Source organism: Hemitrygon akajei, chromosome 19, assembly GCF_048418815.1.
Source record: "Hemitrygon akajei chromosome 19, sHemAka1.3, whole genome shotgun sequence".
Classification (NCBI taxonomy): domain Eukaryota; kingdom Metazoa; phylum Chordata; class Chondrichthyes; order Myliobatiformes; family Dasyatidae; genus Hemitrygon; species Hemitrygon akajei.
The window spans coordinates 44,766,242-44,772,999 of NC_133142.1; the positions used below are offsets into that span (position 1 = coordinate 44,766,242).

The window sequence follows — 6,758 nt, forward strand, 5'->3', positions numbered from 1 at the left end:
TATATAGATAGATAGATAGATAGATAGATACATACATAAGATAGCTTATATACATTGACTGTACATAAGGTGACTCTAACAGGAAATGATAAAGTAGTGGTGATGGAGGTTGTGGGTGGAGGTATTAATCAGCCTTACTGCTTGAGGAAAACAACTGTTATTGAATCTGGTGGTCCTGGCGTGAATGCTATGTAGTCTCCTCCCTGATGGGGGTTTAAGCTTGCTCTCTTCAGCTGACATAATTTTGCCTTGACATTGCTTATTAGATGATATTTAATTAAAAGGAACATTTGCAGAGATCACATACCTCATTCATTACTTTTTTAAATACTTGCAAGAATCATGTCAATAACCTCATCATTTTCAAGTTTGTACATGAGAGAAATCCGCCTTGCGTTGTAATAACCTGTTTAAAGTCATTGTACTCATTCTACTTGGGGAATGACTGAATTGTCTCATTTTAATTATATTGATATGCATATGCATCTGTATTACAAAATTAATGAATGTGGCATTTAAAGTTTATTAAAATATCTGTTTTGCTCTCTTTAGGATTTTCTGGTTGTACCATAATGGAAAATGTAAGACAAAGCTCGTCAGTGTCTGTCTATGCAATGTGAAGAGGAAAATGCATCCAAGAGCAACATCATAACTTGCTGAGACTTTAAACAAAGGTTGGCTGTGCCTTAAGTATTTTGCAGGTTGGCTGAAGAAGCATTTTAGGGAATCTGATGTCTTTGGTACTCAGGATAATTTTACACTTGGGCACAAGAAGAAAACTTGGAAGCCAACATTTGTCCAAGTTGAAATCTGCTTGTTTGGTGGGATTTTGAAAGTGAACCCTCTAGGCCATTGAGAACTTCCAGCTACTAGCTATCACTTGACAATTTTCAATGATGGTTTGGAGTTGCCTTCTGCCTAATGACAAATATTTGGAATTATTTTACATCCAAACGATGTTTGCAGAATTTGGGATTCCTTGTGCCTGGGTTTGCTCAATGCCTTCTTTTCTTGGACCCTGAAGGGAAAGACTGGAGCATGCACAGAGTCCAGTTTCTCTCACTCAAGCTTTTGATCTTCATAGGTTTTACTGTATTCATAGACTAGAATTCCTTGAGGTGAACTTACTACCTTTCTTAGGGCTGGGAGCAAAAGCTCCATTTCCCCCAAACATTCCACTATCTTTTGTTCACTTTCCAGCTAATTCTATGAGATGGGCAGGTGCAGCGCTGTGCAGTATTCTGTGAACGCCCGAGGCATTCTAGAGGAGAATGCCAGTACTCAGCCCCTTACCCAGGACCTAGCACTGTTCGATGGTTGTGAAACATACGCACTGGTCACAAGAACTGAAAGTATTAAAACTGGTGACATCTGGATTGACATTGTGGACAGACGTGTCATGCAGTTATCACAAGCCTTTCATTACTTTATTGTGGGTGTACTCCACGTAATTTTTTTCCCATTAATGTGCTTGCCTGTGCTTTTATGTATGCTATTTTGAAATCGCCTTAATTGTTTCCAATTTTCTATTGTATACCTCAAAAGAATTTTTTTTTCTCTTCTGTACGCAACCTGCATTTTTTCCTCATCGCTACACAGTACTGGATTTGTATTGGGTAGAAAAGAAGAGATGGGACTATTAGAAGCAATAGGTCAGTGGTAGGCTGACAAGAGCACAAGTGTGAAGGAGGAAGCATGCCTCTGCCCTGCATTTATGGTAATGTGCAATTCATTTGGGCTTCCATTCATCAGAATATGATGAAGGAAAACAATTACCAATTCAGATTTTCTATGCAATGATGAGAAAACTGTGTTAATATTTAATACTGAATTTAATGTTATATATGGCATAAATTAAAAATATGATATTGATATTGAGAAGCAATGTTTGTTACTGTAACTCATTGATTGGCATAACCTGTCAAGTGGGGTGTTGTTGAACAATTGACAGGATCAGTTGCCAAAGGCATAGCCACATTAAAGCAGTGGGTTAGTAGTGTGCATGTCTTTGTCTGCAGAGCATGACTTGCTGATTCAGTGCTTGCCTTCCATTTGGTATTGCAGTTGTTAGAGTTGCCCATATTAAATTTATTGTATGCACTTGCAAGCCACAACCAAGGAAATTCTGTTCTAGGAGAAACCAAACTGGACACCCATGGGATTTCCCAGTCCTAGAGCACAATAGTTCTGGTTAAAATAGAACACCTGGTTCCTAATCTGTCAGTTTATCGAGCTTATTGTTACTGGAATGACAATTCCCAATTCAGAAGTACGTATGCATCTTTCCATTGTACTATTCTAAAGGCATAGATAGTTTGATCAGAATGTGCTACAGTAGGGTTTGATAAGCCCTCAGGACCGTAGGTTAGAGAATATTGATTATTTTCTTCCCATTGAGCTTTTGAGGGTCAAACATGCTGTGGCTTTATGTTCAAAATTTTGACTCCATATCTTAAGGATTTTATTTTGTTTCATAAGCCCTTACAATAACTCTACTTTATTTTCCTCTTTATAATATTATCCTTGTTACCATGATAACCAATCTTGAAAGAAGTAGGATTATAAATGTTATTTATTTATTTATTTATTTATTTAGAGATACAGCACAGAACAGGCCTTTCATGTCCAACAAGCCACGCCACCCAGCAACCCACCTAATCAATACACTAGCCTAATCAGAGGACAATTTGCAATGATCAGTTAATCTACTAACCGGTACGTCTTTGAACTGTGGGAGGAAACCGGAATACCCAGAGGAAATCCACACTGTTATGGGGAGAACATACGAACTCCTAACAGATGGCACCGGCACCCGAATTGAACTCTGAACTCTGACACCTCAAGCTGCAATAGCGTCACAAAAACCGCTATGCTAATGCTTCCAAACCACCCAATACCAAAAAAAAATACCATAGCAGCTGGAATTTCCATTTTCAAATATAGTTTTCTTTTATCCTCTAAGGTTCAGACGTCTCTGCCACCAGCTACTTCATAATCAGAATCAGGTTTAGAATCACTGGAATATGTCATGAAATGTGTTGTTTTACGGCAGCAGTACATTGCAATACATAATAAAAAAAATTTACAATAAGAAATATATTTTTAAAAAATAAATTAATTAAGTAGTGCAAAAAGAGAGCAAAAAAAATGGAGGTAGTGTACATGGGTTCATTGTCCATTCAGAAATCTGATGGTGGAGGGGAAGAAACTTCATCACATTTGGTATATGCCTTAGACTATTGGACAATTATACCACATCACTCGCTGACACTTAACGCAAGTATTTTGATCCGGGTTGGGATGTTATTCATGTTGACCCAACTGACTCCATGGGTTAACAATTCATCTTTGGAACCATTGTTATCCATATTTTTCAGAGACTCTTGGAGGTGCCATTCTTTCTAGGCTGGCTCATTTCACTCCTTCCTTCCTCATGTAAAATTTTAAATCCTAGTACAACAGTATCAACTGTCTCCATATTCTGTGTCATTAACATGTATATATGTTCGTATGTGCAAATGTATGTATCTGCATGAATAATCAACTCTGGAAAAATAACTGATGTCAACCTACATTATTACTCTTGTCTAACCATATATTCAGTGAGAGTCTGAGGATAAAAATGTAATTGGGTGGCATTATTGTTGTGAGAGACGCCATAGCATTCCTGTATCAGACAGATACTTTCTTCAGTTTATTTGGCAACATATACACAGATTTCAAACAAAAGAAAATGCCATGATTCTGTAAAAATTATCAAATCTTTCTTCAGAGTATCCAGCATTAAAAAATGTACATAAAATTATTATATGAAAGAAGTGTATATTTTGAAAGCTATAAAAGATTTACTACTGAGGAAATAATGCTTTTAGATTTTAGGTGATTTCCGGGGTTGTGCAATCAAAGATTACTTCCACTCAGTGTGATATTTGTGAATGAAGAAAGCAGATGATGTGTGTAAAAGTTTGCCTCTAGCCATCAGAGTTAGTGTTATCCTGCATCCCACCACTAACATCTATAATTACCTCACGGATAAGGAAGTGTGAATTTCATTCAACCTTTCTAAAGATACTAGAGGGCTGATTTTTTTTCATGCCACTGCATCAAAAAGAAATATTTAAAATTAAATTTCAGAGACTATATTATACTTCAGAAATTCTTGGTGTATCTAAGGCAGAGGTTGAAAGTTCTTGATTAATAAGGGGAGGGTCAAAGGTTACAAGAAGAAGGTAGGAGAATGGGGTTGAGAGGACTAATAAATCAGCCGTGACGGAATGGCTGGATTCTGCTCCTGCGTCTTACGGTCCTATATATTTAAACTTCTTGAGATAGGCATGATAAGCAAGGGTGCTACTACAATGAATGCCTTGCAAACATTCAGTAGAAATGGACATTATAGTCTAACAGTTTATGCCAAACTGAATCCATCTCCTAGAAATGGACTGTTCCTCATGTCTTTACCTATGTAGAGCTCATTCACAATAAAACTTGCATCATACATGGAGGAGCGCCACCTCAAGTAACTAGGGATGGGCATTGTCCATGACACCCACGTGCTGTACATGTAAGCGCACCTGATGCTACCATAAGCAAACATAAGGGAACTATGCGAATAACAAAATAGCTATTAAGAGGTCCAAGCCAGTGCAACAGCTATGTAATTTACTCAGCAGATCCCTTGAAATTTACACTAATAATCATCAGTCATATGGAACATTCCACTCCTGAAAAATTGAACTACAAAGCAAGAATTTTGAAAGCAAAATTACAATGTATCTTGTTCGGACATGTACCTAAAGTGATACTTCCAAATATGCAGTGGAGATGTAAACTGACTGAGCGAACTGGCAAGAGATTCTTAATAAGAATTTTATCAAGTACCTACTGCAGTCTTTGAACATTCATTGGGATCTTAAACATAACTTTGAGCTTCATTACGGGACAAAAATTGAATTCCTAAGCATACACATTTAATATGGAAAATTAAGACTGGGCAAGTTAAGGGAGATGTATTGTTGAAAAAAAAAAGTCCTTTACAGGCATAAGTAAAACACAGGCCACACTACACTATTCACAGTTGTCACCAATATATTATTATAAACCTCAATCTTTGTGCAGCCGCTTGTTTATCAGAAAAGTTATTATCTCATAGCTCATCTGTTGTCTTCATTTGTAGGTATACTATATTCTCGAGTGGAAGCATTACACTGGATTCTCAATGAAAGTGAATTTTTAGAGGAGACTAGGAATGAATGGTATTTGGAACCTATTGGACTCGCTAACTATATTTAAGAGACAGCCCCACACAACAAATCCTATTATTTTGGGAGCATCTAGAACTCTGGATTATAAAATTTGCCGATCCCAGGGTGTTATAAAGGGTACCACAATAGGGCCAGGCATCGTGAGATAAGCAGAGAATCATTTTGCTAAATTCTCATATCTACTCATTGGAAATTTTAAGAGTTTAGATCACATCTTTCTCCACTGTGCTCTTAATCCAAGAATCTGATAAACCTATTGGCAGTTTAAGTCTATCAAAAGATTAGTTGGAGTGTGAAATGCAGCACCTGCCCAGAGAGTTATACACTAACAAGGGGTCAATATTTGTAGAAAAAGCAAGAAATAGTTCCTGTTTGCAGTATAACAATTAAAAAAAGCCTATTTTGAAATTTTATACACATTTGAATTGCTTTCCTCAAACTTAAAATCAGTATTTGATGAAAGAATTCCTGAAGAACTCTTAGTTCACTAATTCTCCATTCTGTTCTTCTCTGGTGCTTTACATTTTGATCTTTCACCTTTAAATGATAACATTTAAGTTCTCTCACAGCTCCAGTGCCTGTACCCATGAGGGCTCCGAGTATACTCCGATAGGTGGGAAAGATAGACTATTGCTCATTGCTCCCAAAGGAGGATGATCTAGTTCCCCAGCCCCACCTTACTCTTTTTACATGTCCAATCTCGCTTTTGGCCCTTTTCTCCCAATAAGACGAACTTTCAGTTGGTGCAGCCTATACTTTATTCAAGATTAAATGTTTTACTGCAGCTGATTGGCTGCTGAAAATAATTTTTTTTTTGTTTCCCTTATGTAAATAATTGTACAGTGTAAATCTCATTCAGATTATTTAAACAGCCACTCGGTATGGATCTCACATACCAGCAATCCTGCCAATTCATGCTTGTTTATATAAAAAAAATAAAAAGCTAAAAAACACCGTGTTCGTGGCTGATTCGTATAGACTGTTGAAATATTGTACTCAGTTGTTATTTGTGTAGAGTTTTTACATGTTGTGTATGAAAATGAGGTGACTTCCTAAAGTAAACCTGACTTCCATGTATTTGGAAAGAGTGTAAAACTCACTGTTATAAGTGCAATGAATAATTCCTGTTTGAACATTGTAAATGTATGTATGCTGCACTGTATACTGTGATGGTTGTAGTATTGAATATATGATATTGTATAATGTGATTGTGTAAAATGTGTCCAACCAAATCATTTCCATGGGAAACCAATAAAAACCTTGAAGTAACAATGTCATTTAAGAGCTGATCTTACTACAACAGAGACTAATGAAAGATATGCAGTAGATTATATAAGTATGTCAAAAAAGAGATCCTGTGGATGTAGTGCAATTGAATTTTCTGAAGACATCTGATAATGTATCTCTTAAAAAGCTTGTCTAAAACATAAGTACTCAAGGAATAGGGGGAGGTGGATTAGCTTGGATTAACAATAGGTTATCAGATAGAATACA

At 36.6% G+C, this 6,758-nt stretch overlaps 1 protein-coding gene across 1 annotated transcript in view; it reads left to right on the top strand.

Annotated features, from left to right (window-relative positions):
* Positions 1 to 6,520, top strand: part of LOC140741900 (protein bassoon-like) — a 473,005-nt gene extending 466,485 nt beyond the window's left edge. The window contains 1 exon segment of the mRNA XM_073072438.1: positions 553 to 6,520. The gene's annotated coding sequence lies outside the window, so the exon portion shown is untranslated.
* Positions 6,521 to 6,758: the final 238 nt, after the last annotated feature.